Source organism: Podarcis pityusensis (assembly GCF_964106645.2).
Source record: "Podarcis pityusensis genome assembly, chromosome: 14".
Classification (NCBI taxonomy): Eukaryota; Metazoa; Chordata; class Lepidosauria; order Squamata; family Lacertidae; genus Podarcis; species Podarcis pityusensis.
Genome location: NC_138039.1, coordinates 31,554,682 through 31,582,672, shown reverse-complemented (window position 1 = coordinate 31,582,672; position 27,991 = coordinate 31,554,682). Strand labels below are relative to the sequence as shown.

General features: G+C 43.4%; 1 pseudogene across 1 annotated transcript; it reads right to left on the bottom strand.

The window, feature by feature from the left end:
• Positions 1 to 2,074: 2,074 nt before the first annotated feature.
• On the bottom strand, positions 2,075 to 27,991 carry LOC308462456 (annotated as a pseudogene). The gene is made up of 2 exons: positions 27,877 to 27,991; positions 2,075 to 2,176 (listed from the first exon to the last, which is right to left on the bottom strand). The product of its transcript is annotated as an uncharacterized misc_RNA (transcript).

Below are 27,991 nucleotides of genomic sequence, written 5' to 3'. Positions count from 1 at the left end.
TTCACACTTCTCTGCATTTTGTGGTGCAGTTCTGCAACCCAGTAGCCTGGACAAAAATGCATATATCAGGGGGGAGTAGACATTAAAATGTATATATTAGTGAAAATAGCATATCAAATTTGGGGACATGGCTTGCAAAAATGTGTATATTAAGAGAAAAGAGCACTAAAATGCGGGTTGATATTTAGGATGGCTTTTTTAAAAACTGCAAACTGCTGTGGAAATCAGGAGAACTGCACATAAGACTGGAAGTATGAGTAACTGAGATACACCAGATTTGACAGTTTCATCCCTCCCTAGATGGTACAATAACTTCTGAAAAGTTTCAAAAGCCCTTGAAATTGCTGAGCAATAAGTAGAAGGAATCCCCTCAGTTTCACTCTTTTTATTTTCTGTCACAATATTCCCGTGCTCAATAAGAAAGGTTCAAGTGGGATATTTAAAAAACAACAACAACAACAACAAATAAACAAAACCTTTTCAGACTCTTCAGGTGATAAGAAATTGATCTGGAGTGGGTGAGGAAATGTATTTCATCAAGTCCATAGCAAATAAGCAAGACTAGATACGATGAGGACTTTTTGATCTGCTACATGGATCTCAGTATTTTGCTAGGCTTGCTTGCATAAAATGTAATTTCTTTCCATAGAAAATTTCTGGCATTTGCCTACAAATTGGCTGTTTATTTGTCTGAAATTTAAAATACTTTTTTTCCCTTCAAAAATTGCAAATAGTTCAGTGCTGAGTTACACAGACTGATGTTCTTAAGTATGGATGTAGGCATGCGTTTTTCTCTCCTGTCTTTCTCCTGAAAGAATATTCAAGGTAGAAAACAATTAAAATAATGTTAAAGCATTCTTTGAAGGAATCTATCTAAGCTAAAGCAACAGCAGGAATCAAAGTCATTATAACCAAGATAGCAGTCAGGTTTTTAAAAAGCAATACCTATCAGCCTCAGTCAGTGTGGCAAGCAATCAGGAAAGGTGAGAGTTGCAAACCAAAATATCTGGACAGCATCAGAGTGGGGAAGGTGTTTTAGCTGCTCAGCAGCAACAGGGTGAAGTAGACTTCTGTAGGCGATGGTTATTTTGACAAGTATAAAATTATTAACAAGTCATTATAATTTTTATAAAGGCATACCAAATGTCATTATATTTATCCATACACAGGCTGCGTCTAAAAGCAATCTGTTCATATGTTGCAAGGGTTATCATATCTTCTATCCATTGATCAAAGGGGGGGCATAGTGTTATTTTTCCAATGAATCAAAATCAGTCATTTGGCAGAAGTAAGAGTGCAGAGTGCATCGACATTGACCCACTGTCAAATCCCATATAGTTGGTATATGATTTAGAATAGTATTATCGTCTGACAATTATAAATTTTCCAACAAAGTATTGTTTATACATCCTAATACTTTCCTCCCCAAAAAATTGTATGGGTCGGACATTGGATAAACATATGTTTCAAAGAAGCATTTTCCTTCTTAACATCTCAAGCAACATGTTGTCCGTAGATAGACCCTTTCTATACAAACGCATCAGAGCCCAATCAATTCTAAATAATAATTTCGTTGTAGAAATCGTAGTTTACAATCTAATGACAACACATATTTGAAACAGGGCTACGGTTGGGAATGAGGATTAAGGGTGCAAGCCCAAAGGTCACGTGGAAAATGAGGAGGTTTTCAGGAGGGATTTCAAAGAATAAGGATAGGCTGGGGGAAGAGACTTCGATGCACAGGGAGCAGAAAGGAAAAATTATGCAGTGCAGAATAAATCAACAACAACCTGTGCCTTTTGGGGAAATTGAAACTGGTTTGCTGTAACAATGCAGTTATTAATCATTTGAATTATTATTGTGTTCATGGTCTTATTGGGCTTTTTATGGGAATATTGTAAACTGCCCTGAGATGTAGGGAAGATAGATAGATAGATTATAGATGATGGACAGACAGACAGATAGATAGATGATAGATAGATAGATAGATAGATAGATAGATAGATAGATAGATCGATAGATAGATGATAGATAGATAGATGATAGATGATAGATGATGATAGATGGATAGATGGATAGATGGATAGATAGATGATAGATAGATAGATAGATAGATAGATAGATAGATAGATAGATGATAGACAGACAGACAGATAGATAGACTGTACATTGATATCTATATATAACCTTCTAGATATTATGGTGAGGTACAGAATATAAATCAAATCATACAGTATAATATACACTAGTAAAAACACAATTCAAAACAAATACTGTAAGGGCAAATTTTAAAAAGAGCAGGGCAGACAACTATCCACTTAAAATGCCTGAGCAAATAACTAGCATAATTCAAAATTCGACCCTGGCAACTTCTTCTTCTGTATTCTTCCTAATATTCAGTCACTTCTACCTTTGCAATAGCATTTCTGGCTCAGGGTTAGCCTATCAAAAAGGCAGGACTCTTAACGCTGCTAATTCTCACCACAACCTCTCAAAACAGAAGTATATTATTCCCATTTTGCTCAGAAAGGACTAAGGTCGGGAGGGACTAAGCATCAGAGGTGACAATTTCACAGGGCTACAAATGATCTCTGATTTGATCTCCAATTCTTTGGACCACATTGGCTCACATCACATCAGGGAAAGACTTTTCAAACACTGTTTTAATATTTTTCAACCGTCTTCCTAAATATTCACAGTAATTTCCTCCCTCCCTCCCTCTGGCATTCCGCTTGGATACAGAGATTTCCTAAGAGCTAATAATCCTGAAACAATTCTACTGATATCAGTAGGTCTCCTCTGAAGTAAACTTTCTAATGACCGTTGTTCTGATTTTCAGGAGGGTTGCCATATGTCCTCTTTTTCCAGGACACATCCTCTTATTCATGGGTAGAGTCGTCATAGCGATCCACAGTTGAAATTAGAAGTCGGCAAATGTGTCCTCATTTTTGCTCTTCAAAATATGCCAACCCTAACAGGCAAAGATGTGCCTCTATCTGCATAGTATTACCCACAACCATTTATTTACCATCTTACATCTTTTACTGCTGTGTCTGCAAACTTTGTAATGACAGGTAGTGTTGAATGCCGCAGTGTGAGAATTTTGAGCGTTAGAAAGAAAACACTACCTCTGTTGCTATCTCCTACTAATAAAAGTCTTTAGAGAATTATCTTGACAGTGGGGAGCGAGTGGTTCAACTCTGCTCCTGTAGAGATTCTCTAACAGTAGGGAGGAAGGGGAGGGGGTGGAGAGAGAAATCTATCAGATGTGATGTATGTTTATACTCTCCTGCATAGAGAGTTCTCAGCATCAGGCAATCTATAGCATGAATTATTCTAACTGATTTATCCCAATACCGTAAGGAGATCATTCTGCACTTTCTTGCTGGGGTCACTCTATCAGCTGCATCTGAAAGTTTATCTGGTGCCCCAGCATCTGACTGACAAGGTGCCCCTGTATAGACTTGAGATATGGACATGGGGATTCCCTCCTCCTCATTCTTTGAGGTTATAACACACTGCTAGAGCAAAAATCTCTGCTTCTCATAATACACCTTATATCTGAGCCTGGCACATGGCTCTATTGATCAGGGATTGCCTTCTTACAATATTTTTGTCTCCTTTACAGCCCTCTCGGTCCTAGCTGTTTTTGATCTGTTTTTACCCAGGTCTGAAGCAGATTCACCCACCCACTCAGTCTCATTTTGTCTGAAGGGTGCACACAACCAAGGCATTTAATAAATAACAACATTACACAAAAGCAGCACTCTGAGAACAGGATTGAGGAGAACCTCGTCCAGGAGCTTACCCAGGAATCGTGCCTTTGGAAATGAGACACAGAAGAGATGGCTGTGTCTTTAGGACATATGGTTTATTTGTACATATATACAACCTGAGCCTATGATGGAGCATTAAGACTCCAAGAGGGTTGTTTCTCCCATTGCTGTGGCCTTGGATTCAAAAAGAAATCCGCCATGGCTCTCTGCCCTTCTGCTCCAGCTTGTTGCATTTAACAAACTGAAACCTCTTTCCTCTAGGTCACATCACTGCCACTGCAATCCTAAGTTCAATTCTGCTTTGTCTCAGCTACCTTTCTCTCCATTGAAGGAGGGGCTCACCCCCACCTCCCATCCAGCACAGATTATTTGCTTTTGTTCTCCATAATGGCTCTTCTTCCAGGTGATTTCCTGAATGTGAGGAGCAGAGTCCAGTTATTAAGAGTCTGACTTGGCAACCCTAGAGGAGAAAGCTTGCAGTGCATCTGTGGGTCATCTTGACTGGGGCTCCATTTCCCCACCTCCCTACACTATTCAACTACCTCTGCACAGCTAAGTCACTCATGCCAATTGCCCTCCATCATTTACCTCCAGCACAGCTGCAGCCTTCCCTAATGGAAAGCAGCTATGAATGGAGGAAGGGCAAGGCGACAGGAAAAGGGAGATAACCACAAGGCTGCCAATCAAGAGTTCCTCATTGTGAGGAGCAAACCTATGTGTGTGTCCAGCCTGCTTTTCCAAATGTTGAGGAGTTTCAGGATAGGCCTCAGGGGATGGGAGGGTCAGAAAGTGCTGTTTGAATGTAATCTCTGATGGATACAAGTCAATGTCTAGCAATTTTAACAAATGCATTTTAATAAAACATCCATCTATCGGGTTTATTTATTTATTTTATTTAATCCTTATGCCCTGAGAGAGAGAGAGGGAGAGAGAATAACCAAAGTGGTTTACATTTTTTTAATATATATATATATATATATATATATATAATATAGCATGGCAGTGTAATAAAGGAATAGAAAACACAAAAACAATTAATAAAATAAAAATTGATCAAATGACAAACTGTCAGACAGAAATGCCAGTGGCAAAAAATAGAAGAGGGTCGTTATGTTAATTAACCAAAAGCTTGTGGGAAATAAAATGTCTTCCTCTGACGCTTAAATGATAGCAGGGCAGGTACCAATCGACTAGTCTCAGGATGAGGGTTTCACCACATAAAAAGCTCCACGACTTCTCACCAGGTACCTAATCTATAGAGGTGGAGGCACCTTGATTTATGATCTCTGTGACTGGGCAGTGTCTTACTGGACAAGTCTATCCTTTATTATAGAGTCCAGCCATCATTACAGATCCCGGGGTTCCATTTTTTCCTGTCAGTAACCAAAGAATAAAGTCCTCCACCACCCCTTGAGAATATGGAGGTATGTTTGTTTAAAAGTGTTTCATCCAACTGTACTAGTCCTCAAGGCAGCTTATACCTCCCATGACACCAGTATAAAGTTACATACCTTAAACAGTTAAGAATAAAGGAATTAAAAACAAATGAAATGGTACAAGGAAACAACAGTAACAATACCTGTAAGGCAGCCATTACAAACAATCAATGTTCGTCTGCTCAAGAAACCAGGCAAATGGAACAGAATTGGGCTGGCAGCTAAAAGATAGGGAAGGGGACACAAGGGATTTCCCACACACACACTAGGGAGAAAAATCCATAAAGCGATGCCATTAGAGCAGACCTTTGGGGCAGACATCCCTCTCAGAAAAATGAACAGGAGGGCCCCAAAACATACAGCTGACTTACCACAAGTAAGTGACATAATAGGAAGCTGCCTTAGACTGAGGGAGACCATACGAGGTCAGTACTACTCTTTACTGACTGGCAACAGTCAGTGAGGAGGCATGTCCTGGTCAGGGACTCAAGCAGAAACACAGAGAGGAGTCTCCATCGAGAGAGGAGATGAGGGACATAGGAATCTGCCTTGTATCGAGTCAGACCACTGGTTCATTTACCTCAGTACTGTCTGCACTGACTAGCAGCGCTAGCTAGACTAGCCTAGACTAGCTAGGCTCTGTTGAAAATGGCTTCTCCTTGTGGCTGCAATCTCCTGTGCGACACAGACACCATTAGAGTGTTGAAGGAGCATGCATACCCTGTCTGTTTCCCTCCTCACGGCCCCGGGCACTGGCAACCCATGCTATGCAACTGTTTTCAGCAACCTAGCTAAGGGAGGTGAGGAAGCACTTGTTAGGTATTTGAGCATCAGAAACCCTTGCCAATCAACTACAGTTCACTCAGAGCTCTACCATCAGATCCTGATCTACCTTCTGTCCAGCCTGGTCCAAAAACATCTGGAAGGCACCAAATTGGGGGAAGCAGGGTTGCCAGAGTGAGTGGTGCCCATTGGGACTGGTAGGGCAGAAGGCAAGGAGACCTTGGCTCCAGAGCTTATGACAGGCATTGTTTTGCCCTCATCATCCTCCTGCTGAGTTCTACTAGAGTAAAACTGAGACTACGGAGGAGGAAGATGATATCCAGGGCTGCCCCCAGAGCAGTTGCAAGAAAGAGGATCAGCAAGTGGGGATTGGCTGAGGGCTGTCTGGGTTTGGTGGGGCAGTGTCCCATTTGCCCTAGTGGATCAGCCTCCCCTGGCTGGTTGGCTGCTTGATCTCTCACCATCTCTGTGTATCGCTTTATAGGTCAAAGCCAGCCACAACAAACGAGAAGTTGGCCCTCCCCACCGTAAGGCCAGGAGCACAAGAAAATTAAAGCTGGCAGAATCAATACCCCCATCTTGTCTTTCTAATCTCATATCCCTTTTCTTCATTTCTCGCCTCCCTGTTTTAGCATCCAAGGCTGCAAACAATCACTGCCTTCACAACAATGAGCTGGAGACCGTGTTGCAAAGTCTCCTCCGCTCAAGCCATCAACATCTAGGCAATCATTAATGTGAATGTTTAGCACATAGAGCGTAGGTTTTCCAAGTGCTGGCGAAACGCGTCTAATTAACAAGTGACACTCCCCACAGGCAATGATCATTCCTACACCTCCCTCCGGTGAATGGGGAGCGTTTCAGAAATGAGTCTCACACTCCGTTTATTAGTTTCTATGTCTCATTTATGCAAGATGTCCTTCTTTTAAAATCCTCTCCCCCCCCCCACCAACACACACACTTCTTTTTCTTGATAGGTTTTAGTCCCCTCTCTTCATCGAGTACCAGCTTCTTCTTTTTTTAAGATTGTGATGGAAGAACACTGATTTAGCCAGAGCTAATTGGAAAATTCCTATTACCCAGCTTTTCAGTTTAAATTATACATACACACACACATACACATACAATATATGTCTGAGTAGAACAAGGTTTCTAAATTGGTGCAAAGTGTACTTAATATTGATTGCTCAGCTATTTCAAGAACTATCGAGAATCAGATACATGTAATTAGGCTTTTCTTTGAAATCTGAAAGGAAAAAAATATATATCAAAAGGAAGAAGTAGGGGGAAAGATCAATATAGTAACCTGACTGTGGAGATAGACAAAATGAATGAAATACATCTTGGGTAATTTACCCAGTGAATAAAATGGAATAAAATGGAAGAAGCATATTAATTTCTAGAGGGGAACACACACACACACACACAGAGAGAGAGAGAGAGAGAGAGAGAGAGAGAGAGAGAGAGAATGTATGCATGTATGTACCGTATATAAACAGAAAGCAAGATTGTGCATAAGAATGTGTGTTTGTGTGTATAAAAAGGTAAAGGTAAAGGACCCCTGACAGTTAAGTCCAGTTGCAGATGACTCTGGGGTTGCGGTGCTCATCTTGCTTTACAGTCCAAGGGAGCTGGCATTTGTCTGCAGACAGTTTTTCTGGGTCATGTGGCCAGCATGACTAAGCCACTTCTGGCAAAACCAGAGCAGCACACGGAAATGCCGTTTACCTTCCCGCCAGAGCGGTACCTATTTATCTACTTGCACTGGCATGCTTTCGAACTGCTGGGTTGGCAGGAGCTGGGACTGAACAACGGGATCTCACCCCATCGCGGGGATTTGAACCGATGACCTTCTGATTAGCAAGCCCAAGAGGCTCAGTAGTTTAGACCACAGTGCCACCCACGCCCCATTGTTTGTGTGTATATACACGCACAAAACCCCATAAATACAGTAGTTTCTACAAGCCCACTCTCACACACCCCTCTCTACCCTCCACCAAGCCAAGCAAAAGGCAGCATCAGAGTTTGATGATAAACTGGAGTCAGGGCAAAAACATTTGGGATTTGAAGCATGGCCAGTGAAGGATATGGCACAGGGTGAGGGGGTGTGGCCTGAAGAGAGTTCTGGGGGCCAAATAGAGAGACCTAGAGGGCCACATTCAACTTCTGAGCCTGATGTTCCATCACTCTTGCCTTATAATGAGTATGAATATTTTTTTACCAAAATTTTGGAATAGTGTTTCTTCCCCTTGGTTTTCAAAGAAAAAAAATCTGGAGGCCCACGCCTACTGAAGGATGCTTTTCCCAACTCAAGTCTTTTTAAATATACCCACACCTGGAAAGAAGGCTGCTCCTTTACTGCCCTGAGATGCAGAAGCTGCTACGGTGTTCTGTAGGGTTTTCCAGCACAATCACAATCTCCCCCCCCCCCCAAGGACTTTCCCTAGTGATTTCTCTACAGCAGGTCCCCTAATTTAACTGAGCCTCTGTTCTGTAGCATACTTAGCATAACCAAGTCCTGATGGCGAGAGACTGAACTCGAGTCGCCCAAGAGCCTAGCTACTTTCACAGACATTAATCTGCCCTCCTGTTTCTTTTGCTGTCAAGCTGAACCTCGCGTGACCGTACTTAGAGATGCCCAGACTCTGTAATTTCCCTAAATTACCAGCTGGCACTCTTCCTGTGGCAGAGCATAATCCCACATGGAGAACCCAAACAAACCCGTAATGAACGGCATTGCTTTAATGTCAACTGCTTATTTGAAAGAAGTTTTCGCTAAAGAAGGAAATGCTTCTTAAACAGCAACAACAGCAACAGCCTAGGAACCCCTTCATATAAATCCAACAGAGAGGGGAAATTAGTAGCTAGGGCAGCTCCAAACTCCTGAAGTGTGCACGTTCACTGTCTGCTAGGCTGTTATAAATTGCCAGATCACCCTCTGCTTGACACAGTTGTTCCCATAGTACCAAAAACACAAACATTTCAGTTTATCCATGGGGTGGAGTGAGTGGAGCCCACTCTTGAGTGTCCAAAGTTAGTACCTAGGCCACATTCACACCATACATTTAAAGAACTGCCATGGTACTTTAACCGTGGTGGCTTCCTGGGGGGCTGTAATTTGTTAAGGGTGCTGAGAGTTGGTAGGAGGCCCCTATTCTCCTCACAGAAAGCTACAATTCCCAGAGTTCCCTGGGAAGAGGGATTGACTGTCAAACTGCTGTGGCCACTGTAGTTTTTGTGAGTGGAATAGGGATCTTCTCAGCATCCTTAACAAACCACAGTTCCCATAATTCTTTGGGGGAAGCCATGATTGTTTAAGGTTTGAGGCCTAAATGTGAATAATGCTAATGTTGTTAATAAATAAATACCCCCCTTTTTTTTAGCTGACTAGCAAGTGTCCCGGAAAAAACAGACACTCTGTTTTCTCTCACAAGAGCAACATTTTGGGTGCCTTGATCTTGCGCAATTTCGTGCCAAGATCTTGCTCCGAAAAACATCTCGTGTGGCACCTCCACTGCATGTTTTCTGGCGCAGTGTGAGCAATCCTGAAGAAAGTGCATCTTTCAGGCTGCGTGATCTCACATAGTTCATGTGACTCGCACAGGAGCACTGGTGGGAAGATGCGCATCCTGGTTTGGAGACTCAAGATGTTGGATGTTATGGACTAGTCACATCTATACCATGTATGGTGTGGACAGGGGCTTGAGGGCAGCTGTTAACTACCAGAGGATGTCTCTGATTATGCACTATAATCTCTGAACGATAGCATCTCAGCGACACCATGCATGAAAGTAATGAAACACAGATAACAAAACCAGTCAGATTCAATGTTCATCCAAAGTATTTCCCTGTGATTCCTTCCCCCCCGCTCCCAACTTCCTTTGGTTTCTCAAAGTGGCATTCAGAGAGATTAATGTTTGATTCCTGAAGATTCTAAGTTGAGTCTGGTGGGTTGTGAAAATGCCTATCTCTTTATTACACCCGCCTGTCCTCTCCCGGTCTAATATCTAAGGACTCCATATTCTTTAATGTATTAATCTTCACAGGACTCTCATCTAACTACAGCTGCCACAGCTATGGAGACTGCTCTATAGAGGCTAATAGACAGAGTGAATTATTTCTAAATATGCACAGTATTGTAATGAAACATGGGCTCTGGGTCTGGGAGGAGTGTGGGAAGTAATAGCCATGAGAGGACTGGCCGCAGTCCACCCAGCCCAGGTCAAAGAGATGAACTTCCCAAGCCCCCATTATGTATAAGACAGAATTATACAGTAGTGTGGTTCTGTATCAACCTGCCCATGCATTTAGATCAGCAAAGCAAGCTCTCCTGGTGGCACCTGCATCAAATGAGGTGCATAGAGTGGGAGTCATTGAAAGAGACTTTGGAGTGGTGGCGCTTTGTCAGTGCATTGGGCCCACCAGACACACACACACCACTGAAGTCTGTCTCACCCCAATATAGAGGGCACCTTGCAGAAGAGCTGTCATGGACCCCTGCACACTCAGAACATGAAAAGGGACTCATCCCAAGGCTAGCACTCTGGGCGGAGGACTAATGGGAAAGGGAGGTCCCAGAGTGGTGGTGTAAAAGTATATGGGGCCACTACCTTGTTGAAGCCGAAGCATGTCCAAGTCTAGCCAGGGCCTGGGGGCCACATGGATACCATCTTGGGTTCCACAGCGGATGAAAAGTGGGGTATAAATGTAAGGCAGCAAATAAATTAATAAACCCCACCCCACCCAACATACATGCACACACTCACAAATTCAAAATCCCTCCCCAAGCTCTTTTCTTCTCACAGATAGCAAGTGCCCATGAGAACCAATCACTTGGCTTCAGAAATGCCTAACAGTTTCCCCCTGTGGTGATAACATTGCCATTAGTTTTTAAGACGGGTTTAGTTAATATTATAGTATTGTGGTTTCGTATGATTCTAACCTGCCCTGGGACCTGTGATGAATGGCAGATAAGAAACAACAACAACAACAGTAAATATTTCCATTACAATACATTGCTTTACAAAAAAAACTTTTCTAACCTTCTGTTAAAGACAATTAAAGACTTTTGGGTGTTGTCTTGTTGTTTGGGGATGGGGTGTTGGTGGCAATTAAAATTCAAGCTGGATCAGGCCAAAGGGATCAAGCCCAGCGTCCTGTTCTCACAGTGGCCCATGAAAAGCCCACCAGCAGGACCTGAATGCAACAGCACCCTTCCCACCTGCAATTCCCAGCCACTGGTATTCAGAGGCATACTGCCACTAACAGAAGAGATAGAACCCTCCCATCATGGCTAGTAGTCAATGATAGCCCAAGGCTCCATGAATATGTCTAATTGTCTTTTAATGCTATCCAAGTTGGTGGCCATTTTTATTTTTCACCTTGAATGCATCCAAGAGCAGGCCTTTGCACCTTCCTGGAAATCTCACGTCCCAACACACAGGCTGCAAATGCTCAATATATTTAAAGAACATTTAAAGCCTATGAATTTTCCTACAGAATCCTGGGACCTGGATTCAAACCCCTCACCGAGCTACAATCCCCAGCAGCCTTATGAAACTACAGTTCCTCGGCGGGTATTATGTGCTTTAAATGCGTGGCGTGTACACAGTTGCAAACACTGAACTCAGAAATGGCACCCCTGGGCAAGGGGGGAAATATTATCTTGTACAAACCAGAAATCTAAGGAAATGAGAGGGAGTCAACATTCTCCCAATAAAATCCTAATGCATCCCAAATAGGCAAATAAGTGGGTAATATCCTAATAAATAATTAGTGAAGAACAACACTAGTCATCTAGGAGAGTTGCTTTTAAGCAATAATAATAATTTCACCCTCATTTCCCTTCCTCTGATATAAACAGTGCAGTCCTCAGTGAAGCTTCTATCAGACCGTTTAGTATCTACTGTAATACTCTATTAAGCAGGAAGATTACATCCCCCGGCTTTCACAGTTCAAAAGTTCATTCTGTACTGGGCTATTTTTAGTCGGCTTCACATTGCCTCCCCTATTCTAGGGAACAGCAAAAATGAAATAAACACACACACTGACATGCACATGGACACATATAAAGCAGCCGGTTACACGAGAGTGGAAAGAGGGTAAACAATCATTTACGCCCTTATCAACCATTTCCCCAAGCATACTTCAGTGTTGTCCAGATCTTAAGATCTGAGTCCACTTAGGAACAGCATATGCACGCCCCCAAGAATACTGGGAATTGTAGCTCTGTGGCGAGGGAAACTACAGTTTCCATGATTCTTCTGGGGAATATTATTTAAAGATATTGTGTGTGTGTAGTCTTATACTGTGCCAGACCATTGGTCCTCTAGCTCAGAACTATCTGCACTGACCAGCAGATGCTCTCCAAGGCTTCAGATATGAGACAATCCCAGCCCCACCTGGAGATGCAAGGGATTGAACCTGGGACCTTCTGCATGCAAAGCAGGTCCTCTGATACTGAGCTATGGCTATTCCACCGAAAAAAACTTTAATTTTCTTCTTTAAGGCAAGCTTTCTTCTTGCGCTCAAAGGCATGCATGCATTTTCTTAATATGCCCCAGTACACAGCTTATATCGCTGATATATCTGAATGGAGATGGATTTCTTACCATCATCCCCAGTTCATTAAGTATTTATATGTACGATCTGGGATGAATTTTATTAGCCAGGAGGAAATGTTTGCTACAGTAGAGTCCTTGGCAGTACTGAGAACAGAATAAGAGCTCTGCTGGATGAGGCCAGTGTCCCATCTAGTCCAACATTCTGTTCTCACAGCGGCCAACCAGATGTCTCAATGGGAAGCCTACAAAGAGTCTTCAAGTGTTGTTCTCAGCAACTGGTATTCAGGGGTGCATTGCCTCCAAAAGTGGTGGAGGAAGCTCAGAGCCACCATGTTTATAACTTGAGAGGGGATCTATATGAAGAATGGATCTCGCCCACACTCTGTTGTGGAGTCCAGCTTGCGAACCATCTCCTAATTTTCTAGAGCTGTCAATGGATTCAAGAACTTGAGTTCACTGAAATCATTTGGTTGTTGTTGTTTTTTTAAAAAAACCAAATCATCATTTAATTCATCACTTGGGTTGGTATATTTGCCATTATGGGGAAAAACTTTATTATAAGCTTAAAAGAGACATGAGAGAATTTAATAAACATAACATACAATTTGGTAAACACATAGTTAGGAAGAAAGGCTCTCTGGAAGATTTTCTTTTCTTTCTCCTATTACAGTAACAGATCAGGAGAAAAAAGTCTTCAAAACATGCCCCTAACTCACAGCACATGCACACTCACACACACATGCTATTTTAGTGCTCAGCCATTTGACTAACTCTCCTAGCAGTTCAGCAAAGGAACAAACTACTAAAGGAGACTGTGGCATCTCCTTCTTTGAAGGTTGACATGGAAGAGATGGAGAACTCTCTAGGGACTCCTGCCTTGGGGCAAAGATTTCAACTAGTGACCCATGGGAACCCTCCTAAGTCTACACTTGTGGCTGTCCTTTTGGAAGCAAATGAGGAACAGCTGTTGACCATCTCCTTATGACCTTTAGCTATACTGTAAAGAACACTTATTCAGCTGTTTTGTCATTGAAGGAAAGTCCCCAAAATTCAGCTCTTGGCAAACATTACAGCTATGGCATGGATTCACCCCTGACCTGCAGAAATTCAGTGCAAAGTTTCTGTTGTGAGATCAACCTGTATGTCGCGTCTGCCTCCCCTGAGATATTTTCAAGGGGGAAAACACAGGATATTCTGGAGCAGCCTTCTTCAACCTGAAGCCATCCAGAAATTTTGGACTAAAGGTCCCATCAGCCCCAGGCAGCAGCCATTGGGAACTGTAGTTAAAAAACATCTAAAAGGGCACCAGGTTGTGGAAAGATGTTCTAGAGTATAATGCAACTTTTTCTGCCTTCTGGGCAGAAACAGTTCAAATGAATTATATATCCACTGTCTAATAAAGTCCTGGGAATTGTATTTTGCTCTTCTTGGATTACACCATTTCAAACCAAAGATGAGGGTTGCATTCTTGAGTGTTCCCCGCAAAAACAAAATCCCTACAAGTAAAAAATTAACATGCCGGAAAAGCAACCAGGTGAGAATTCTTTTCCCTGACTTCTAATTTCTTGCATGCACAGGGAATTTATACAATGCAATGCTCCACTTACAGCCTGAAGCTGTACAACCGAGGAACAGCTTTCTCACACGATGAACTGTTTGTGTAAATGGGGGTCTGAGACTCCCAGGAAGGCAACACAAATCCTCCTCCAAGTAACCCATTTTTGCCCCAAGGTGGCACATCACACATATCCCTCAAATGCAAGATGTCGAAGGAGATGCTTTGATAGAGGCCTGAACTCAATATTTAATTAGTGTGTGATTTCTCCTTTGCTGACTTCAAAGCCTGAGATTCTGTATCAATACTTGCTCTGTTTATCTGTAGCTGGCTTTCAAGCTTAAAAGAAAATCACCATTCAGGAGTGTTGATAAATATTTCATAAAACAGTAGCCAGAGGAGACTCTTAGATTCTTTTAGGCAAACACCTTCATATTCAGAAAGCTGGCAAACATTCCTCAAGCATATATTAATTTCAAGTAATTTTGAAGAGATTCTCTACCTTTTTTATTTTTTGCATAGCTGCTTTGCCCAATTGAAAACCAAGGCCAGGATGACTCAGTCCCGATATTGTCACATGCAGATTTCGCTATCTTCCCTTTCAGGCAGTCCACACAAGAGCGGCTCAAGGTGAAGAGTGGTATTATCAAAGGGCCAGTGATGTAATGGCAAACAAAAAACAAAAAACCTTGACTTCAGATTGTTGTATTAGTTCAGCTCAACTTGACCTTCTGCATATGAAGGTTTTTTGTTTTTGCAACCGCATGCAATGCATGATGCCTCTTATTACACTTGCAAAACAAAACTCGAAACCCCATACACCTCTCTCCACATATGAATAGGAGCTTTCAAGGATGCAATTTCTTTTTTTTACCCTTTCCCACACCCCCTGCAATTGGAACAAAAATAAAAAAGGAGAGAAGTGGTGAAGCTCATCTCTTTTGTTGGTTGGTTCCTCCTTACATTGCCAAAAAAAAAAGGAATAGAAGGCTTTCGTGGGTTTTGGGTCTGCCTGCCAACTTCCAATATGCCACATAACAGGAAGGATGCCAAGGTTGTGGCGTGGGGATCTTTATCTTGTTAATGGCATGGATTTATTACCCGTCGTGAATCACTTGGAGTGGTGTTCCGCCCATGTAGCCTATGGCATGCGGTCAACCCATCTATTATTGCATGGGCCTGCGACAGCCCTATAAAGCGGACCATTAAAACCACTGAGCTCAAGTGTCTAAGGTGCTGTTTTTAATTATGTTTATATCTCTCTTCCTCTTTTATGCCCGTTTTTAATGCATTCCACATGGTTTTCTGGCAGGCATGGACGTCCGCTAAGTGGGGAGGAAAGGCGGCTTAAACAAACATGGTCAGGCAACCATGGCTCTCTGCAACAGGACACACTACAGTTTGGCAGCAATTAGGGTCCTTATATATCTCCATACACATTCCTGATTCTTTTTCTTTCTCAAAAAAAGAAAGCCACGATTAGCTGCCCTACTGAAAAAGACCAAAGGTTCTTCCACGATAGCATTCTGCTTCCAACAAAAGCTAGCCAGATGCCTGTGTGTGATCGTAAGTTAAGGCAATGAACTTCTCCTGCGATTTACCCAACCCAAAGAGACTCCTATCACTCCCTATCACGGCAAACTCAGGTGGTGAGTGCCACTGGTATTAGATCCAAAACAAGGTCGCTGTGGGAGGAAAGGGGGGGTATCCGAATGTAACTTCAGGGTTAGGTAAAGGTAAAGGGACCCCTGACCATTAGGTCCAGTCGTGACCGACTCTGGGGTTGCAGCGCTCATCTAGCTTTATTGGCCGAGGGAGCCAGCGTACAGCTTCCGGGTCATGTGGCCAGCATGACTAAGCCGCTTCTGGCGAACCAGAGCAGAGCACGCAAACGCCGTTTACCTTCCCACTGGAGCGGTACCTATTTATCTACTTGCACTTTGACGTGCTTTCGAACTGCTAGGTTGGCAGGAGCAGGGATCGAGCAACGGGAGCTCACCCCGTTGCAGGGATTTGAACCGCCGACCTTCTGATCAGCAAGTCCTAGGCTCTGTGGTTTAACCCACAGCACCACCCGCGTCCCATACTTCAGGGTTAGTAGATGCCAATAGGCAGGTTGTCTGCATGTATTATGGAGCTGTTTGGTAGTTCAGACATACTGGTCTACTATTCAAAATGTTAATCTAGAAATGATTGGATATTTACGATTCAAAAATATGAGTACGGAATTACTTACAAGGGATATTTCCAATGCTAGATTTTGGAATTGGTTTTGAATTTACTGATAGCAGCAAAAAATAGCAATTGCTAAGGAATTGAAGAGAGGTCCAGTACAATCAATTCTGGATTGGTTTGAAAGGGTCTGAAATAAAATAAGGTTAAATGAAACTTGCATATTCTATCAGCGAGAGAAAGGTTCTTGGTTTTTAGAACAGTGGTCAATTTCTATTATGTTTTGGAATGATAAGGTACAGGATGATGAATAGCCATATGATTTATTTACATTGTTGCAATATTGCAATAGGAGTTTGTTTCTCTTTACTTCTGTACATTTATTGATTTACTTACTTTATGTATTATTTATTATTTTTATCTATTATCTTTATCCTATTGTTATAGTTATAAATTAAAATATAAAAGGGGGGAAGCATTGGGGTGTCAAAATATGGCACCATCCAAACCAACTCTCATAAATACTAGTGCCATAAGGACTGAGTATGCTCAGTGGCCACATAATGTTGAGCGTCTGTTGGGAAAGTAAATTGGTCTGGAGAGGGGAAATGGAGTGTCCTGAAGGAGGGCATGGCTGGCTCAAACCATGGACAGGAGCACTGATGTTAAGGGGCAAAGGTGTGGTTCAACATTTTGTCAAAGGTCTCACCTGTCATCATGACTAAAGCTAAGATTGCCACATCAGAAGCATCCCAGATGCTGAGATTTCAGGGCCCAAGCCTAGGGGCAGCATTGGTGATGCCATTAAGCATGACACATTAAGCATAACAGGAAGGTGCTGCCCTCCACAGCTGCCATTCCATCACTAACCCCCCCCCCAGCAGCACCAGCAAAGCCTCACTTACCAGGGTTACGTGGCTGTGGCTTCTGGGTTCCAGTGAGATCTTGTGAAAGGTCTGTGAGATCTCGCAAGAAGCCAGAAGCTGTCACTCTTCTTCTCACTTGGATGGCAGCAGCAGGGGCAGGCAGGGTGCCTGTGGGGGTGCCACCCCTTGGGATTGTGCTGCCCAAGGCGGCTGCCTCAGTCCGCCTAATGGACAGGCAGGGCTTAAGGGTTACTCATAGGGCAACCAGAGTTTTCTCTACTGGGGCTACCCACAGAGGAACTAGATTCCCAGAAGGCACACTGGACTGGCTTGTAATATCAGATTTTTTTAAAAAAAAAGCAGCACAGATATTCACTGGGCGAAACAAAAATAAGGTTATGAATATGCTTTTCTAAATATATTCGCAAACATAAAGATTCAGGGTTGTATTCGACTAATGAAACATTCATACCATACATTGAAAGCACTATGATACCCCTTTAAACAATCATGACTTCCCCCAAAGAACTGTGGGAAGTGTAGTTTGTTAAAAAGTACTGAGAGTCATTAGGAGCCTCCCTATTCCCCTACCAAAGCTACAGATGTTAAGAGTTCACAATTCAAGAGGAATTGATTGTGAAACCACTTGGAGAATTATAACTCAAGGGGAATTGAGGGGGAGGCTGAAAACTCACAGCATCCTTAACAAACTACAGCTCCCAGAATTCTTTAGGTGAAGCCATGGCTGTTTAAAGGGGCATTATGGTGCTTTCAGTGTATGGTGTGGATGTGGCCCTAGTTCAAAGAAGACTCACTGAAATTAATGGAGCTGAGAAAGTCATGGCCACAGACCCGCCAAGTGTCCCTATTTCCCACAGACGCCCCTGATTTAGAGAAGCCATCCCAGTTTCTTATTTGATCCCGGAATGTCCCGCTTTTCCTTTGAATGTCCCTATTTTCAGTGGAGACATGTTGGAGGGTATGGAGGTTTCCAGCCCCTGAGCTGTCTGAAGACAATCCTGTATAGGGAAGTGTTTTTTTTAAAATGTTTAATGTTTTGTTATGTTTTTATATATGTTAGCAAAAAGTGGCTGGGGCAACCCAGTAAGATGTGTGGGGTATAAATAGTAAAATTATCATTATGGAATGGGACGTCCCTATTTTCATCGGAGAAATGTTGGAGGCTATGTGGCAATTGATTTCAATGGGTCTGCTCTGAGTAAGAATAGCACTGGCTACAGAAACCTATTGGCTAGGATTCCTTGCTACTGAGAAGTCATGCAAAAATAGGAACGGACATTTAAGTGCGTTAGGCAAACAACAACAACAACAACAACAACAACAACAACATTACATTAAAGCTCTCTTACACACCCTCTGCTTTTCAATCGCTTTATTGATTTCTTTTTCTGTTTGTTTGTTTGTTTGTTTCCCCCCCTCTCCCAGGACAGCTGTTATCTCCCCCCACCAAACTCTTGTCAATGCCATTCAGCCAACATGTAAGTGATATGATTAAAGAGCATGCCATCTTGCATAATTGGCCATAATCATTGACTAAGGAGCCAGGGTGGGAAGGAGGTTACACTAACCCAAGACACAGGGAGACACAAACACAGCAAGAGCAGCATCTGCTTTGGGCTGATGCATCCAAGGATGGGACTGTGCTGGGAGTGGGGCTGAAGGTGGGGTGAGGATGAGGAGGATGGATTTGTAAATTCCTCTTGGCTAATGCCTCTATCCTGATGTGAACTCCGTGTCCCTGGGCTGCTTTAAAGGCCAAAAGATTAAAAGTGCCTTGTAAAGTTCACTCTGTCCTCCTGTGGCGCTAATATGAGATCTGCCAGCCTTAACAGACCATTGCCACTTTCACTGACCCCTTGGGAAACAAGTTTAAAATATCCCCTAAGCCAACCCAAAGAAAGGATAATCAACAGGCTACTTAGCTCTTATGCGAACCGGCCCTTCCAAAAATTGAACTGTGATTATTTTTTCCTGTAAGGATGTGGAGGCATGAGATGTTCCGAGGGGAGCTGTGAGCCCATGGGGATCAGTGGGACTGGTAGGGCAGAAGGCAGGAAGGCCAACAGTAGGGGGATCCAGAGCCAATGACAAGCAAGGCCACCTCCTGATGGACTGTAAGGAAAAAGGCAGGCAGGTTAGGGTTGGCTGGGGGTAGACTGAGATTGGTGAGGCAGTGCCCCATTTGCTCTGACAGACAAGTCTTGCACTGGGTGTGAGGTGCTCACTCAAGCCTTATCCTTTATCAGCTTCGGTTTTGAGTGGCACTTGCATACCCTCCAACATTTCTCCAATGAAAATAGGGACATCCTAAGGAAAAGCAGAACATTCCAGGATCAAATCAGAAACCAGGACAGCTTCTGTAAATCTGGGACTGTTCCTGGAAAATTGGGACACTTGGAGGGTCTGTGATTGGAGCCAAGTGGCATGATATATATATTATATCAGGGTTTCCCAAACTCTTCCCCGCCCCCCCCCCCGAATTCTGGGAAATGTAGTTTTACCACCACTACCCCAAGTGTGACAATTCCCAGCAGCCTTCACCACCTATAGTTCCCCAGATTCTTTGGAGGAATCCATGTGCTCTAAATGTGCTTTAAAAGTATGGTGTGAATGTGACCTGAGACTAGGGTTTCGAGACCCCCAGGGCTGACCTGAAGTCTCCATGTTTGCTTGGCCCCCTCCAGGTGGCAGGGGGAAGGCATGAATTTCCAGGTGTGTGCCTTTAAAAGTGCCTTTTTAAAAAATGTGAAGAAGAAGAAGTCGTCTATGCATGCAGCTTGTAAATTTCATCCCAACAGGAGACAGCTGTAAATTATTGCGCTGTGTGGTGTAGTGGTTGTCAGTGTGGTGTAGTGGTTAAGAGCGGTAGTCTCGTAATCTGGGGAACTGGGTTCGCGTCTCCGCTCCTCCACATGCAGCTGCTGAGTGACCTTGGGCCAGTCACACTTCTTTGAAGTCTCTCAGCCCCACTCACCTCACAGAGTGTTTGTTGTGGGGGAGGAAGGGAAAGGAGAATGTTAGCCGCTTTGAGACTCCTGAAGGGGAGTGAAAGGCGGGATATCAAATCCAAACTCTTCTTCTTCTTCTTCATTGTCTCAAGGGGATGGTCTGCCCTCCTCTGATCCCTCCTCCACCCTACCAGTTAATCTCCATCTCCAGCCTCAGTGGTGTGAGGGAGTGCAGAAGAAGAATCTGCAGGGAATGCCCCAGTGTCATCACTTGGCCCTGAAACCTCAGGGTCTGGGATGCTCCTGAGCTGGGATGCTCCTAAGTCTGAACAAAAGTGATAGGAATGAGAATTTGGAGTAGCATGGGAAGGAAAGGCAGGCAATAAGATCAGGAAGCTGGCTGGCAGGTTAAAGCAGGGAATGGAAACCTTAGGCCTAGGGGGTCAGGTGCAACCCTCTAGGCCTCACTATCTGACCCTCTGGACTCTCCTCAGGCCACTATCCCTCACCAACCACACTCCTCTCTCCAGGCCACACCTCTCACTGGTCTTGCTTTCCACCTTCCTTGGATATAGTTGCCTGGCTGGAATGCGCCGTCGAACTTTGAGGATGTGTTTTGCTTGCCTAGATGGAGCATACAGACTGTGTTGTGTGTGAGTAGAAAATAGCCTACTGTACAAAACCTAACATTCATTGAGCTGTCCGCTTTTTCCTCTGGCCCCTGGCTTCCATGTGGTGCAGAAGAGAAAGCAGCTCTCTGGGTGAAAATGATTCCCCATCCCTGGGCTAGAGGATGTACAGGCAAAAGACCCTGGCAAAACACAGGTAACGACACAGACTTGACTGGGAAATATTTCTAGCCTGACCAGGTCAGATGGATGAACCAGTTTGTGAGGCAGAGATGGGCTTGGGCTTGGGATGGCCATATAGTCTTCCCCTCTCCTTCCATGCTGCAGCCTTGATTTGCTACAGGGGGCATCATTGCACAAACTAGGGCTCTCCCACTTTGAGTCCTGGCACACCCTGGCATTTGGTACACTAGCAGTGCCCATTAAAAAAAAAAAAAAACTATTTGAGCTAGCTAAAATGAACAAAGCAAAGGAAGTCTCAGCATCCTACTTGAAAAATCAACGTATTGCATCAAGCCAGGTTATGCTGAAAGCCCCCTCTTTCTCCTTAGGCAGCCTGCCCTGTCCTTTGCTCGGGAGCCTCGAATTAGCTACCTGCTCCTGGTCCCTCCCAGAAGGAGATTAGCAGGTGATATTTTCATTGGATTCTGCAATAACAAGAAGCCTCCTCTAATCTCATTTGGCACATTACCCCATTGGATTTATGGAAATCCCTGAAGAACTTTGACCTCAAGGTGTAGTCATCACATCAACCATGCATGCCCAGAGTATGTTAGGGTGGTCACGAGGAACGCCCTCTGCTTCAGACCCTCTGCTAAATCTTCAGCCAGGTCTGCAAGTAACTGTTAAATCCAAAGGAGGGTGGAAGGAGAAAGAGAGGCAGAGAGGACAAAACAAGCAAAAAATATTCACGCTCTCAAATCTCTGGCTGATTAGGAAGGAGGGGATGAAAAAAGAATTAATAATGAGCAAGGGGAAAACAAAAAAAAATAGCCAGAAACTAGAAACACCAGGGAGCCTATTTTGAAACTCAAGTAACAATGGGAAGACTAGCCATCTCATTAAATAATAATTTTGTTATTTTCCCTTTTTAATGGCTGAGGTTTCTTAAACCAGCCTGACAATAATTCCGGTGTGTGTAGCCAAAGGTAAGTTGTAAAACTTTTAATGAGTCCTTGAACTGACCACCTGTGAGCATGAAATACCCAGCAAGCTTTGCTTCTTAAAAAGGCAGCAGGGAGGGAACCTGAGAAACTGAAGGAGGCTGTTTTGAATTTTAAAAGTGTGTGTGCTGGAGTGGCTGAAGGGACGTTGTGCTGTTCCTGACAGCTAGGGGGCTTCAGACATCCTATAGTGTTTTGTCTCCTGCATTCTCTGGACAATATAATGTACATAATTAACTCCCTTTGTTTCCACACAAATCCAATGAACTAACTAGGACAGGGCTAGCCACCTTTTTCAGTCCCAGAGCAACATGCCAGTGGTGGGCAGGGTCAGAGACAAAAGTAGGTGGAGCAATGAATGCAAATTTTACTTTTGTACAGTAGACTAGTTTCCACACACACACACACATCCAGGCAAGCAACAGGCATTATCATAGTTCAATGGCAAGATCCAGTCAGGCAAAGCACTCTAAAAGGTAAAGGTAAAGGACCCCTGACAGTTAAGCCCAGTCGCGAACGACTCTGGGGTTGCAGTGCTCATCTCGCTGTACTGGCCAAGGGAGCCGGTGTTCGTCTGCAGACAGTTTTTCTGGGTCATGTGGCCAGCATGACTAAGTCGTTTCTGGTGAAACCAGAACAGCACACGGAAACGCCATTTACCTTCCTGTCGGAGCGGTACCTATTTATCTACTTGCACTTTGACATGCTTTCGAACTGCTAGGTTGGCAGGAGCTGGGACCGACCCCGTCATGGGGATTTGAACCACTGACCTTCCAATTGGCAAGCCCTAGGCTAAATAGTGAAGCGTGGAGGGCTGCATTTGTGTCCGAGGCCTGAAATTCTCCACCTCTAAAGTGGACTCATACTAGGCTGATTTTTGCACTTCTTTGACCATTGATAGATAAGCTAGCCTTAAATTCAGCATAGGTTCAAAGACTGTAAGCTTCAGGCTGCAATCCTAAAAGGGGAAATAACTGAAGGTGGTTCAGTTCCATCCACCCGGGTCCAGCCCTTCCATTGGGCAAATTGAGGTGACTGCCTCAGGTGGCAGTTACTGGGTGGCAGTGGCAGTAGCCCTTGGCTGTCCCCTTCTGATGGAGGACATGGGGCTGTGTGGTTAACAGGCCATGTCCTTCCTCACCTGTCTAACATAGCCAGCTGTGCCCCATGTGGTGAAGGACACTATCCTGTAATGAGGGTCAAAGTAACATTCAACCATTGGCCCAAACCTCGGCCTTTCTATGGGGAATGGGGAAGGGGTGCCAACTTGCCATCTTTCTCATGCAGAAAAATACCTTGGGCTAGTCCTTCATCCAGTGCACTGCTGGGCTTATGCGTGCAGGACAGAAATAAGGAGGGAGCAGTTCTCTTGCTTCCTCAGCCCTTTGCAGGCATCCTTCTTCTTGAACTAAGCATTTTCCTCCCATTATCAGCAAGATTAACTCTCCTCATTTCCTCAGGCTAACTCAGTTTTAGCCAGATACATGTTTTTGCAGATATAACCAATACATTAATAGGCAACATCTGATTCATCGACTAAAGTTTCTTGATTCGATTAAAAGTAAATGATGCTCCATTTCCCATTGAAATCAAAACATCAAAATAGCTTTCTCTGGAATGTGAGTACTTGCGGTAGCGGTTACCTCTGATATACACCAAATAGCTATTCAAAGGGACAGCAATATGCTACAGCCAGACATGAGAGAGAAAGAAAGAAAGAAAGAAAGAAAGAAAGAAAGAAAGAAAGAAAGAAAGAAAGATGATATCTGAGTTAAATTTGCCCTTGAAACCAGCTGGCAATTACATGGCAGATAACTCAAAAAAACTGAGCTGCTGTTGGCAGCATTATAGAGATAACCTTTGCATAATGAGCAGGATTGGAGCAATTCATCCAGTGCTCTGGTCAGGAGTGGGTTCTCCTTGAATGCAGCACATGAATATCCTATTGTTACACTTGTTTTCATCTTGGACTTTTGAACTGGCTGTGGACAGTGGAAGGAAAATGAGGCAACTTCCTTTCAACGGCTGCCTTTCTCAAAGGATTGCTCACTGCAGGTACCAAGATTTGGGGTGTCTCTTTTTAATATACAGTGGTTGTACCCCAAATAACATGGTGGGCACTTTCTGGATAATGGGATGCCTCCTCTTAACTTTGCATTAATGTTGAATAAAACTCTTGTGCCTAAAGAAATCCATTCCAAATCAGCATCCTTTCCAAATCACCATTCTCTTTCTCTCTCACTCTAATGCAGTCTCCTGTTTTGAAAATGGCTTAGAGTGAATAGGGGGGAAATGGCTGTGAGCGGTATTGTGACATCACCAACTCACCTCCCTAACAATAATATTTAAGGGAGGATGAAGTAAAGAATGAACACACACACATACTTTATTTATTTATTTATTTATTGAAATAATTTATATACTGCTTAACTCTAAGTGGTTTACAATGCAAAAAATAAAAACCAGTTAAAACTATAACATAAAATAAAAAACCTTTCTTAGGTGCTGGAAGTTCAGTAGAGACAAGGCCTGTCTGAAAGGAAGTTTCATAAAACTGGCCCACAATACTGGTGGATATAAGCTGTGTATCCCGACCACCAGAGGACCAAGAACAGTGACCACTGAAGTCCTCAGTGGTTGTGCTGGAGTTTAAGGAATTGGGCAGCCCTTGAAGCACTGCTTTTTTCAGGGGATACTCACTGGCACCTCTCTCTTTTTGTTGTTGAAAAGTGTGACACTTACTGTAACAACTTCATGGTGAGTACTATACCAGAGCCTATCTTGATGGGGGGAGCACTGCCTTGAAGTATCCTGGAACCAAGTTGTGAAGGGCCTTGTAAATTAATACAAGAATTTGAACCTCACCTGGTAGCATATAGGTAGCCAATGCAGACCTTGATTACCGGAGTTATGTGCTGACAGTAGTTTGTCCCCACCAGGAGGGCAAGCAGGATGATGAAGGGTCTGGAAACTAAGCCTTACAATGAACAATTGAAGGAGATAGGTATGTTTAGGCTGGAAAAGAGGAGACTGAGAGGAGATATGATAGCCATCTTCAAATATCTTAAGGGCTGTCAAATGGAAGCGGGAATAAGCTTGTTTTCTCCTGTTTTTGAGGGTAGGGCTCAAACCAATGGCTTCAAGTTACAAGAAAGGAGATTCTGACTAAACATTTGGAAAAACTTTCTGGCAGCAAGAGCTGTTCGGCAGTGGAACAGACTCCCACAAGAGGTAGTGGACTCTCCTCCCTTGGAGGATTTTAAGCAGAGTTTGGATGGCCATCTGCCATGGATGCTTTGGCTGAGATTCCTGTAATGCAGGGGGTTGGACTAGATGATCCTCATGGTTCCTTTCCAACTCTAAGATTCTATGTTCAACAGTCTAGCTGCAACATTTTGCACCAGCTGGAACCTCCAGACCAGCCTAAGATATCCCCACATGCAGTGTGTGTGTGTGTGCGCACGCGCGCGCATGTCTGTATCTTTCTAAACTATAGAAAATGTGAACAGTTCACATAGTATATAACAGGAGGTGTGAGAAGGAAGGCTGTAATGTAAGCTATTGCCATGATAGATCCACAGGAAGATTGGACAACCAGCTGTGACTGATCTTTAAGCCCAACATCTGTCTTTACTCTTGCTCTCTTTCCTCTATATCTCTTGACTTGGAGACATTTTTCAGTGTTCAGATTCAAGGCTTCTAATAGACATGCCCTAACTTGACTGCTAATACATGACACTCAGAGGCGTTTATTTACCAAGAGGCTCACTTCATGTGTAGATCAGATGTGGCATTTTCGGCTAAACTTAATGTGATGTATCAAAAAGGGCAAATGGTGCTGCATGACTAAATAATCTCCTTGTAACAAGACAGAAGCACAGTACCTACGTTCAATGAATATTCTGTTATGAGCCTGACCAAGCAAGAGCTTCCCTTCCCATCTTAGAAGTGACTTAATTGGTGCCACACTCAGGGAGGATTCGAATCCATAATGTTTCCACATCTGAAAAAGGCTGTTTCGTTGTGTCAGACACAAAACTCAATAGCATACTTCTTTTCTCTGAATTATGGCTGGGGAAACACTTCCCTCTTACCCTTCACGAGGCCAAGGCAGGCTCCACTTACCGTTAGGCAGAATGAGGCAGCTGCCTCAGGGAGACTACAACTCCCCAAACATCTGGAATCCGAAACATCTGGAGGGAGCCAGGTTGTAAAAGGCTCGTATAGAACAATGTAATGTTGACTTCATTTCTTTCTTTCCTCAAAGAAAAGAAACCGGGGGGGCATTTTTGGCAGGGGAGGGGGGAGAGACATTCATTTTAACAAGCAGACTGGTGTGACAGACAAGGGCTATGCAACAAGAATTGCTTCAAACTCAACTTGTCTGTCTTCAGGCAATGCAACTCCACAGCTTGTTTCTCTTAATCCCTTGGCATCTCTCCATGCCCTGACCTGAAGACAGTGAGCTGAGATGAAGAAGCCAATTAGGTTATAACCTGAGGTTGGTTCAAATGGAGGCTCTGTAGGTGAACTCCACTTGCCTTCTCGAGGAAGCTCAGCTGGCACACTATACATCTAGAATGCGTATGAGTTGCTACCAGCAACAACCCAAGTCATTATCTGGCTGGGACAAACTAGTTTTTCCCTCTGTGGATGTGTATGAAAGGAATAATTTTTTAAAAATAATAATAATATTGCATTTATACCCCCCTCTGTGGAACACATGCTCCCCTCTCCATGCCTTGACCTTCACAACACCCTTGCAAGATAGATTAGGCATGGAAATACTAATTAAGAGCACAGGAAGTTGCCTTATCCTGAATCGGACCATTGGCCCATCTAGTTCATTATTGCCTACACTGACTGGTAGCAGCCCTCCAGGGTTTCAGACATGTGTCTCTCCCCATGAATGCAGAGCAGGTGTTCTCCCACTGGGCAACATGTCGGATGGATTTAGATGAGTAGGAAAGGATATTTTATTTATTAATTATCCTCCCTTTCCTTACTTGTGTAAGAAGGCAAATACCTATTTCAGCAGGGTAAATTCACCATCTGTGTGTAGCTTATCTCTAGAAGCTTTCAGAGACAACGTTGTATAACCCTCTGCTCAAACTATTATGAAATCCAAGGATGCTCAGGAAGACTTGGACCATCTCGCTTCTACATTTCCCCCTTAACAAAGAAAACACTCTCAGACTGTTGAAGTAAACAAGAAAAAATATAAGGTTTACTCACATCAGAAGATTTGCCAGGATTGAACAGCTACAGTGATGAAAATCCGGCAGGCGATAACCCTTAAAAGTTACAAAAGTCCATAGTCCAGTTCAAAATGGAGTGTGCTTTCTAAGAGAATTTACAGACCACCTATCCCATTGTAGATAAGAAGAAGAGTGTGCAGTGATAGGAAGAAGATTAAACTTCTATTGTTTCCCTTCCCACCACAAAAGTTTAGAGGATATGACATTATACCCCCTGTTTGTGACTCTCTGGCAATCATGCATTTGTGATTTGGCTGCAGATCAATCCTCCCACACTACGGACATTCCCTGGATAGTCATGCCATATTCTATGACATCAGCCTTCTCCAACCTGGCACCCTCCAGATGTTTTGAAGTGCAGCCAATCAGCACAAAGGTTGAGAAGTCTTCTCAATGGCTAAAAAAAGCTTCTCTCTAGGATGGTGGAGACCATGATCCTGCTGGGACCCAACTGCAAAAACAGTAAGGGGTCTCTGATCTCCCATGACCCCAGACTACCACATCTGTGAACACTATTGAACAGGCCCAAACCCTGATAACTGCCTGCCTTGCTTTATTGTATGTAGGCTAAAATATGTTTATTTATGCCTATAAGCCACCCTGAGAACTTTGGTTAAGGAAGGGAATATAAATACCTAGAATAAAGATAAATGTTAAATAGATGAGATGATAGAAATAGATGATAGATAGATGATAGATAGAAGATAGATAGATAGATAGATAGATAGATAGATAGATAGATAGATAGATGATGGATAGATGATAGATAGATATAGATATAGACTATAAAGGCAGAGCACTGTTCCTCTTGAGTGTTTACCCAT